Source organism: Rhamphochromis longiceps, linkage group LG7 (assembly GCF_057381845.1).
Source record: "Rhamphochromis longiceps isolate RC_006_pf linkage group LG7, R_longiceps_female_GT1.1, whole genome shotgun sequence".
NCBI classification, from domain to species: domain Eukaryota; kingdom Metazoa; phylum Chordata; class Actinopteri; order Cichliformes; family Cichlidae; genus Rhamphochromis; species Rhamphochromis longiceps.
This window is the reverse complement of record NC_140563.1, coordinates 70,788,519-70,800,362: the sequence shown is the minus strand read 5'-3', so window position 1 is coordinate 70,800,362 and position 11,844 is coordinate 70,788,519. Positions and strand designations below refer to the sequence as shown.

General features: G+C 49.1%; 1 protein-coding gene across 1 annotated transcript in view; it reads right to left on the bottom strand.

Annotated features, from left to right (window-relative positions):
- Window positions 1-8,562, bottom strand: part of LOC146666962 (diacylglycerol kinase zeta-like) — a 29,493-nt gene extending 20,931 nt beyond the window's left edge. The window contains exon 1 of the mRNA XM_085415111.1: window positions 1-8,562. This exon is cut by the window's left edge and continues 1,298 nt beyond it. The gene's annotated coding sequence lies outside the window, so the exon portion shown is untranslated.
- Between the last annotated feature and the right edge of the window lie 3,282 nt (window positions 8,563-11,844).

Sequence of the window (11,844 nt, the reverse complement as noted above, 5' to 3'; positions counted from 1 at the left end):
GCGTGGCCACTCCAGCACCGTCTTCTCTGGGTGACTGCAGCGTGTCGTATTTCTCGGTCGGAGCTGTGGTTGTGTTTTCTGCATCTTGATCTGGAACATGATGAGCTGGCACCAGTCGATGCTTTCTGAGAACGAGCTCACGTTCAAACGTTGCGCGGCGTCCTCAGGTAACGCGCGGCGAACCCCGATAACCCCTCACAGGTCACAGGTCAGGCAGGTTACGTTTTAGCCGCATGACTTTTATATATTTGCTAATAAAGTTTTCCTGCTGAAAGCTTTTCGGTTTGGCGGCAGACATGTCAGGCCTGAGGCGGGTTGTCAGCGATGAGCGTTGCAGCGACTGAAATGTTTCCTACACAAACGACATTTCACCTGATCTGTTGGAACGGCCTCGTTAATGAGCCAACAGGCTAAGTTTCACCCGATGAATCTTCTGTGATCATCTTCTTGGTTCCGATGTGTTATGATAACACCGGGTTGATGACGATCCTGACCGATTTTTCTTTCTCCTGTTCAAACATTGAGGACCGATGGACGGTTTCCTCCCACTTTCATCAGTGTTTTTGGTTGGGTGTTGCAGGAGCCGGGGATCGAACTCCGACCGACCTGAGTGTGGCTGTTTTGGGCTTCTGCTGCAGGACGAGTCTGAGGCCTCCTGCCAGTGTTCAGTGGTTTAGAAGCCGCCACAGTGCCTGAAGCCTTTGCACAGACCGGCTGCTGGACCATCCGGCTATGAATGACATTCACACAAATATCCATCTGCACATGAAAACTCAGGCGCTGATTTTCTGGAAGCTTTCCAGTCTACTGACCAATCACATGTGACCATGTAGACCACAGCATCTTCAGTTTGGGGTCCCACAGGGCTCATTTCTAGGGCCTCTGACTTTTTCATTGTATTTACAGCCTTTGGCAGCCGTCCTTAGAAGGCATGGAACAACCTTCCACTGTTATGCTGATTCAAGCAAAACAGAGGTGATTGTTTTTGGTCGTTTTTTGGTTGTGATCCCTCCTCTTTTGATTTGGGACCCCTGGCAGAGTATTTTAAACTTGTTGAAACTAACTTTGGTTTTAAGGTGGACTGATTTTAAATTGGACCTGCAAATTAGGGCTCTGTCAAGTCCAGTTTTTAGCATTTAAGGCGCTCAGCAAAGGTAAGACCTATTTTATCCAGACTGCATTTCGAAACAGTACTCCATGCTTTTACTTCATCTCGTTTGGATTACTGTAATACTCTCTTGTCTGCTGCTGCACGACTGCACATAACTCCCATCCTGGCTTCACTCTACTGGCTGCCTGCATATCTTAGAGTTTGTTTTTAAAGGCTTAAAAGGTCTTGCCCCCACCTTCATCCTTACTGCCCCCCCATGTTTCTCAGGTCAGCTGACGAGCTGCTAACCTGCCCCTGCACATCAGAGAGGTCCCTCCATTGTCCATTTATTAAAGCATGCATTAAAACTAGGGCTGCCACAAACGATTATTTTGATAGTCGACTAGTCAGATCATCATCCATTGGACCTACAGCTTATTGCACCAGCAGCATCTGCTCTTATATAACTATCATTAGCTTACAGCTTTAAGTGTTTAAGGTGCTAACTAAAAATAAAGACAAGATGATAGTTTATTACATTTTAATGAAATCTGCAGATTGTTTCAGTGAAGTTTAATAAACTCCTTGCTATCTAAAATATAACAGGACACCGGAGTAAATTCTCCAGCATCTCACACTTCTGATGATCAGCTGTCTGCTTGATGTTTATTCAGCTGTGTAAAAACTATAACTTTAATCTCAGACAAACCGATTTACTCAGGAACAAATAAAATACTAAAGAAAGCCAAACAATAACATTTTAAGTTATCTAAGTGACTCATATATCATGTTTAACCTGAGTAGCGAAAGACGGCGGTGGGTTTGAAAAAGATTTGCCGGGAGTCCGGTGTTCTCACGGCTCTAGTTAGCCTAGCCCCCGGCTCGCTATCGAGCTAGTGGGTAACAGACGTCTCAGAAAACGTCGGAGCGCTTTTGAAAATATGCGGTGTCCTGATAAACTGAGCAGATATTTGAGGTTTACACAGCTACATTCTCGCCTGAAAATATGTTAAACGTTTATTTTGTGACCCAGAAAGAATAATAAGAGTAATATTAAAACTAACTAGCTGCCGCCATTGTTGGAAACTGAGCTGGGCTGCGCTATGAATTCTGGGACACAGCTTCTTCTTCTTTGGTGTTTAACGGCAGCTGGCATCCTTGTACATGCAGTGCTGCCATCTTCTGTTTCAGTCCGTTATTACACTCTTAAATCCTGCTACTTATTCCTGCGTCTTTTGTGATCTTACAAAGCTTCAAACGACGCGTCGACTATTAAATCAGTCGTCGACGATTCTGATAGTCGACTAATCGTGGCAGCCCTAATTAAAACCCATTTTTATTCCTTGGCTTTTGACCCAGTGTGACTCTGACTTTCCTGCTTTAATTTAATCTAATGTGCTGATTTGATTGTTTGTGCTTACTGTTTGTCATGTCAGGTGTACGGCAGCTGGGAGTTTTCTGAAAGTGCTTAGAAATAAATTGCCTGCCAAGCTGAATTTCCACTTTTATCATCTTATTTCAAATCTGTAAACTATCTGCCTCGATATCTGCAGTCCAGGTGGGAAAAATAAGCCCAGAGAAATCAGGGGGCTGCGTTTCCTCACCGGTGATGATGAGAACAGAGGACGATGAGCTGCTGGAGAGGGTCACACTGACGTAGACACAGCAAGAACAGATAAACAGGAAGAGGACGCACTAAAATCCATAAAATCTGCAACAACAACACCTCCTCTCTGACCAGCCCCTCGCTCAGCTGCTGATGGCGGTCCTGGATCACGACCCACGTTGGCGAGCAGAACCAGGACCGCCCACACGCACAGCAGCACTTGTGTGTGTTCAGGATGTCAGGCCTGTGTGTTCTCTGTCAAAGGATCAGTAACATTTCTGAAACCACCCGGCTCCTCATCACAAACGCTGCTGTGACAGCAGGAAGTGCACAGGTGAGGCAGATTTCCTGCCCCCAGCACCATTTAGTGGCTCCGCAGGCTTTCACGGGCCGTGCGGTCACGCCGCTCTGACTTACCGGAACGCATCGAAATCAAAACTAGGCCTCGTTTTGCGTCACACCACACGCCGGCCTCTGATGGGACCGCCCGGTGCCGGCTGTGTGAGATGAGCTCGGGTTACCCCCCCCGGCCTGACCCGCCAGGACCAGAGCAGCATGAATTATAAACGAGGCAGAGAGGGAGTGTGGGCTTTTCACCACAGGGAGCGGCACGACAACAGGGACCTGTCATCGCCGCTGTGACACACACAACAGCAGTAATTACCGCCACGACTACCTGCTGGCTTCTCGCCCTGTAAACAAATAGTGCGGTAATTAGACGTGACGCTGACATCGCTGTCAGCAGACGGTGCTTTTACTGCAGAGAGCAGACGTTCAGGTTTTACTTTCTACATGGTTTTAAAAAGCCACGCTTTTAAAATCAGGAGGAGGAGCCACACTACAACAGGAAGTTGCAGGTCCTCTGATGTCCAGCAGAGGCAGCAGTGAGTCAGCCTCCACAGACTGCCATGTCTAACATGTTCACAGCCTGATGCTCAGGCTTCATGACACCTGTGCATGGCGAGAAATCACAGGTTTAAACGGTTTCTTTAGGTGGTCTAAGTGGTGCACAGCCACCAGGGGGCGCTGTTTTAGCTTCCTCAGGGCAGAAAAAGGTTTAAAGTATAAAAATGTTCATGCCAGTTCGTCCTTTCTCCTTTCTGTAATTACCCTGTGCAAACTTTACACTCACCACCAGGGGGCAGAGTTTTATGCCTCCCCATACTCTGACTTTAAAGACCTCCGTCACTGAAACACGTGCAGCGTGGCTCTGCATGCTGCATGGCACAAGACGGTAAAGAAGGTGTGTAGCCTCAGATGAAGGTGGGGCTTATCTCTGATTGGTCCCTGAGGGTGTTTCCATCACCGGGTCACGTTCTGCCCGAGGATAGAAATGAGGAGACTGGTTTCTTGTACTGATTCTGACGCACGCGCTGTGCAGACGTGTTTTATCAGCCGCTCAGGGAGACCCTCCGTCTGCAGCAGAGCCTGAAGTAACCGCGTCCACGTCTCCCCTCGCGTGTTGGAGCTCGTACTGGAGTATTTGATCACCTGTTGCTGCCTCGGTGTCACGTTACCTGTGTAACTGCCGACCGGGTCACCTGACCGCTCAGACAGGTAACAGGTAAGTGAGGAGGTGTTTCTATAAATAGAGTCTGTCTGCTGCTGTCAGTCAATGGCAACAGAAACAGAAAGCAGCTTCCAGTAACCAAAACCTGACGCACGATAAGAAGCTGAGGTTGGAGCCTCCACGTGTCGCGCATCAGCTGCTCGTCTGTGTCAAACGTCCCGTGGAGGCGTGTCATAACCAACACAAACTGTATATCAAAGATGGAAGGACACATCCTGACATCGGGCTTTGTGTTGGTATTTGTTTGTTGCCATGCTGGTTTTTCTGAACACTCTTTTTTTCCAGTTTCTTTCTACTGTTGCATCTCGATGATGTCACAGAGAGGGGCAGCCAATCACAAGAAAGGGGGACAGGGTCGACCTGAAAGGCTGCATAAAACAAAGCAGAGCTGCTCTGCTCGTCCGAGGATGGAAAGGGCCACTTTGAAGCTGTTGCTGTGATTGCTCGTGAGCACACGTCTCAGTGATGTAATCTGAACCGTTTAATCTCAATAAAGGTTTTATAAATAAAGTTTAATCTCTGTGCTATAAATGGAAACCTGTGCCTGTGTGGGGCCGGTTTGCTCTGCGTGTGCAAAACTGAGAATAACCACAGAGCGAGCAGCCTCGTCTGTCGCCGAGCGAACACCAGTAATCACATGTCGCCGCCACAGGTGAGGTCCCGCAGGTGACTTGGTCCTGCGAACATTCGCTCCACTGTCCAGCAGGGGGCGAGTCTCTGAGAAGATGAGGATCGTGACTTTGCAGAGGTCAGAGGTCGGGTCAGGTTTTGCAGTCGTGTGACCACAGTCCACGTTAGACATGATGCTGCGGGCTCAGGGGAGTAAGAGCCCATCTGGGCCCTGATTGGTCAGTCAGTGGCTGCTGGGGGTCACAAAGAGGTTCCCGTAGTTTTCCTGGAAGACGCCAACTTGTTTTCAAATGCTCGCCGTTTTCTTTGAGCATTAGTGAAACCATGGAAACGAAGACCGTTTCCTGTTTCTGGCGCACTTTTTCAACTTTGGCCAATCCTTCCTGCAAAGCTTTAAATAGAAATCCATCCTGTTACGTCACAACATGCACGTTTAAGAATATCCTCTCTCTGTGACATCACAGAGATCCTACGGTGGAAAAAAACGAGTGTTCAGCCCGGGCTCTCAGCTGTCGGGCACTTTGGTGTGAAGGTACAGCACCGGTTAGCAGACAAACAGCAGATACACCTGAGAGCAGAGCAGTAAAAACACCTGCTGGAGCAAACAGGAGCCTAACGAGTGCAATCTGCCACTGATTTAACGCCACACACAGCTGAGGTGGTCCAGCAGCTTAACACACAACTAAACCAGCTTCTTCACAGCCACAAAAACACGAGAAGCTAAAGAGAAAGAGCAGACGGCGACAGGCGAGTTCAGTTCGATACAACCTGAGAGGAGGCATCAGGCGGTCCTGCAGGGATGAAGAGGAGAGACGCACTGACAGGCAGAGCGAGGAGGGAGGCACTAAGCTGCTGCTGCCGCTGCTTTAAAATAACCCAGGAGATAAATCTGATCTGAGAGCAGCATCACGCCGCCCTGCGCTGCAGGACGGGCCGAGTGGCCGATCCTGGGCCGGCTCGCCCGGGAACCGCTGCTCAGGCATCCTTTTGTGATCACCTGGAGATGAATGGAGCCGCCGGCCCCACTCCAACATCCCAGAATACTCTTCATTAACACTTCAAGGCCCGGCCGCTGCTGCATTATGGATCCAATTTTTAAAAAAAAGAAAAACAGGAAGCCAGGCCGCATATTAATTTGTCCAAACATGCACTGAGCGTGCTCCTCTTTGTCTTCATTGAAACCCCAGTCCCGCCGCCGCTAATTAGATGATGAGATGTCGTCAAATAATCAGCTTCTCTTGCTTTTGTCGTTTCTACGCTGTGAGCAGCTTGGCAACCGGAGCGATGTCATTTTATCAAAAGTCAGATTTAAAATATATATCTGCAAACACACTTTCAGATCACGTGACTCCCTGCAGCTGTCACATGATCTCCTGATGAAGGGACACAAAAAAACATAATAATGCAAACTTCAAATTATTGTGCATCAGGCTGCAAACATGTTTATGGGGACTGACTCACTGCTGCCTCTGCTGCACATCAGAGGAACTGCAGTATGTGCGCCGTTCATTTAAACTTTAAGTCATCGGCAGTATTCCGTCCTCCAGAGCCGATTTATCAGCCTGGAACGTCCCGTCACGCAGAACAGATCTGCTCTGACGAGGCTTGTGGCGTTTGACGCGTTCCGTCCTGCGAGCGCTCCTGACGTCCTCCCCGCTGCTGCGCTTACATAAGCAGACAGACCTGAAACCTGGAAGAGGCTTAAAAGATCAGCGCCTCCTGCTGCGGCCGGATCATCGACCTGCTCGCTCAGCAGATTACTGCCAGCGCTGAGCTCCTCCACCGCTCACGTCTTCCTCTGCTTCTAGCAGCAGCTCTCAAACTAACAGCTGATCAAAGTCCTCTACAGAAACAGTAAAACACTTATATGGTAAATGGCCTGCATTTGTATAGCGCGTTTCTAGTCCATAGGACCCCAAAGCGCTTCACACTACATTCAGTCATTCACCCATTCACACACTGGTGATGGCAGCTACATTGTAGCCACAGCCACCCTGGGGCGCACTGACAGAGGCGAGGCTGCCAGACACTGGTGCCACCGGGCCCTCTGACCACCACCACCAGTAGGCAAACACAGGGTTAGTATCTTGCCCAAGGATATTTGGTAAGCAGCCAGGAGGCAGCCTGGGATCGAACCACCGACCTGAGCTACAGCCACCCCACCACCCCATATATGAATAAATAAATCACGCTGTCTGTTTAAGAAACAGAAGCACGTAGAAACAATGCTGCTTTGTGCTTGAATAGTCCCTCTGGTGGTTCCAACGTGTGGCCTGCAGCCCCCCAGTGGGCTGTGACGGTACTGCAGGTGGGCCACTTCTAATAAATTAATAAAAACTGAATTTTTATGTTGTGATTTAGTTCAAATATTTACATAAAAACAAACAAACAGACATAATTAAATTAAGACTTTCTAGTTAAAAAACCTGCATTTCTGACGTGCTTTAGTCCATTTTTCTTTCTCATTGTAAGGATTAAAATGATCAAAAGCTTCAGCTGGAAGTGGTTAAAGTGATGATCCGAGCTGGAATGAAAGGCTTCAGCTGGGCTTCAAAAGATCTTCTAACTGCAGAAATGATCAGTCGTGCAGCACATGAGTGCCTGACCCAGGGCAGAAACAGGTCTGCAGTAACAGACAGTACAAAAATGTCCTTTAACCTCCTAAGACCCGAACTCTTTCACAGCAGCATTTTTAATTTTTCTTTGTTATTTGGGCTGATTGGGACCTGATGAATGTAAAAACAAAGAATTACCAGATTTTGTTTTTAAGAAAAATGAGAACCACATGAGGATATTTGTTTATATGATGTCCTGTAAGTGTGCATATCAAAATGTGAGGCCCACATATGTGGACGCCAGGTCCTAGGAGGTTAAAGCGGCTTTCTGTCATCACCCAGCGCAAACATTAAAGTCAGCACCAGGGGGCAGACTCTAATAAGGTGCAGCTGCTTTAAACTTTACTGAGAGGCTTCCAGCATGCTAGAACAACAGGTGTGTAGCTTCAGGTAAGGCGAGGCTTATCTCCGATTGGTCACTGGGTCGTTTGTGTTCTCCTGGAGCTCGGACATAAAGCGGAGGATAAAAAGTGTTTCCTGTATTGATCTGATGCTGTGCACGAGAGGAGGCTCCTCTCTTCCTGCTTAATCCTTTACTCCTCCGTATCAGATTCCCTTTAAATAATGCCGGCTTCAGGAGCGCCGGCTGCTCTGCTTTCACAGCGAGGGAAACTGAGCCCAGACACGGAGAGAGTGAGCGATTAGCTTTCAGAGCGAGAGGACGGCGAGTAAACTAATTATGTGAGCAGTAAATACACAATCACATCAGATCCATAACTGCATCACTGCAGCTCCCTCTCACCCGGGAAACACAGCTTCTTCTCTCCTCCGTCAGCTCAGGAGCCACGATGCTGTGCTGCCATCTTGTGGTGTGATCAGGTATGTTTCTGACCCCACGGCCGGTTAAACAACCCCAGGTAACGGGAGGTAACGGGAGGTAATGCGCTCACCTGCCTGCAGACGCACGGCTGAAGTGAGGACATGAGAGTTTGAGCTCATTGGCTGTGTCGCCCTCCTGGACCCGACTATTTATAGAAACAGGGCAGTGACGGGCAAAGATAGCAAGGAAATGGGTCTGTGTAATCCCTGGGTCCACACACACACACACACACACACACAGTCTCACACTGTCACACTCACACACACACACTGTCACACTCACACACACACTCACACACACACTCACACACACACTGTCACACTCACACACACACACACACTCACACACTGTCACACTCACACACACACACTGTCACACTCACACACACACTCACACACACACTCACACACACACTCACACACACTGTCACACTCACACACTCACAAACACACACACACTCACACACACACTCACAAACACACACACACTCACACACACACACTGTCACACTCACACACACACTCACACACACACTCACACACACACTCACACACACTGTCACACTCACACACACACACTGTCACACTCACACTCACACACACACACTGTCACACACACACTCACTCACACACTCACAAACACTGTCACACTCACACACACACACTGTCACACTCACACACACACACTCACACACACTCACAAACACACACACACTCAAACACACACACACACACTGTCACACTCACACTGTCACACACTCACACACACACACACACACACTGTCACACTCACACACACACACTCACACACACTCACAAACACACACACACTCAAACACACACACACACACTGTCACACTCACACTGTCACACACTCACAAACACACACACACTCACAAACACACTCACAAACACACTCACACACACACACTGTCACACTCACACACACACACTCACACACACTCACAAACACACACACACTCACACACACACACACACACACTGTCACACTCACACTGTCACACACTCACAAACACACACACACTCACAAACACACTCACAAACACACTCACACACACACACTGTCACACACTCACAAACACACTCACACACACACACACACACACTGTCACACTCACACTGTCACACACTCACAAACACACACACACTCAAACACACACACACTGTCACACTCACACTGTCACACACTCACAAACACACACACACACACACACTCACAAACACACTCACAAACACACACACACACACACACACACTCACACACACACAAACACACACACACTGTCACACTCACACACTCACACACACACACTCACACACACACACTCACAAACACACACACACACACACACACACTCACACACACACAAACACACACACACTGTCACACTCACACACACACACACACTCACACACTGTCACACTCACACACACACTCACAAACACACTCACAAACACACTCACACACACACACACACACACACACTGTCACACTCACACACACACTCACAAACACACTCACAAACACACTCACACACACACACACACACTGTCACACTCACACACACACACTCACAAACACACTCACACACACACACACACTGTCACACTCACACACTGTCACACACTCACACACACACACTGTCACACTCACACACTGTCACACACTCACACACACACACTGTCACACACTCACACACACACACACACACACACACACTCACACACACACTGTCACACACTCACACTCACACAGCTCTGTGATGTCGGCGTCTCCTGGTAACCGTGGGTTGCTGGTATGAAACCTGCAGTGTACGTGGACGCCGACTGCCCCGCTGCGAGGCCGCTCGCCTTCAAAGTAAGAGTATCATCATCTGAAATGGTTTCAGTAGGGGCTGCATTTACTCTGTAGGGCGGCGGCCGAGGTTTGTGGCGGCGGCGTTCTTTGTAAGTCAGCATTAGTCAGCGTCTTCCCTGCAAACCACGGGCAACCGCAGCAACTGGCTCACGACTAAAGCAATGACAGCGAGGTTTCTGGTGCAGCACGCTCTTTGTGACCAGCAACACTCAGCACCTGAGCCACGGCGCGTGGCGTGCGGATCCTCGGGTGAGGACGCCCCTTATCAGTCAGTAACAGCCCTGATGTTTACGAGTCCTAAAAATCATGGAAACGGCAGAGGACGGATGTGACGACGCACTTGGTCACGAACAGAGACACGTGCGACCTCTGACCTCGAAGGATCTCAGAGAATCTGACCTGAGCCCTGAAGATAGAACAGACCTTTATTATCCCGCGGATGAGAAATGTCAGTGGAAACTTTCACTGCTCTGTGAGGAAGCAGAGGGTTACATTTTCTTCTGTTTCGCCACCTGACTTCAGCCCGTCTTTGCCTGTGCTTAATGTTTTGGCAGGAATCTGGCTGCTTTGTTGTGAGTCGAGTTTATCTGATTGGGTCTGCGGACAGCGGAACGATAAGGCCGGCGGCCTGATCCGAGTCGCGTGCTTCCTGTTCTTCTGGTTTTCCAGATAAGTGCGATTCCTAAAAATCCTCACACACGCGTGCAGATATTTTCCGAATGTGTGGAAAGTTTTTGAGCGTGAGCAGAAAACTCCCACAGAAACACACCTGAGCCGGTGTGAACAGGCGACATATTTGTCTCCTGGCCGACATCACCCCGAGGCGTTGAGGCTTTCCACCCGGCCGTGACACCTGACACCCGGACGGAGCGGCGAGTGTGGCTGCGGCAGGACGTCTGTCCGCTGCTGCTCGCGGTGTCAGCGTGAGGTGCAGGGCGTGAGGCCGACTTACAATAAATACTGCATGGACGCGAAGAGCCAGACGTGCGCTCGAGTGACCGACCAGAGATCAGTCTCAGCGTGACATCATCCTGACGATGATGTTCGATCCGTTTCTGACGATGCACTGGAGGAAGCGTGGCAGAGTGCATTGTGGGTAAACTTTCAGGGCTCGTCAGCAGGCAAGAGCACTTCGCTGTCACACTGCAGGCCTACAGTATTTAAGTGTAGAAAGGAGGCGGAGCCTTCAGCTGACTGCTGCTGTGATCTGGTGCAGTATGAATGAAGTTGACTGAACAGCGTGTTTTAACCTTTGACTTTGCAGGGCGTGTGATGTCATGGCGGCTGCTCTGCATTCCTGGCATATTCTCCGCCCACAGCAGAACGTCTCAGCTTTAGTCTCATGTTCTATTTTTATCCCCGCTTTGTGACGTTGTAGTAAAGTTTGGGTTCAATAACCTTTGACCCAGAGCTTAGGTTTCACCTGTGGGGGCGGAGTCTAGTTACTGATAATAATCTGGAGATCACTGTCACCTGATCAGCTTTTGCTCGCCACAGTGACGGTGTTTAGTCTGTTGTGTATGAAACCACCATCATCATCATTATCGTCATGGCAGCAGGGCAGTGACCTGTCTCAGGCCACAAACAGCTCATGATGACAGATGACAGACGTCCTAACTGGTTTGTCTCCAGAGT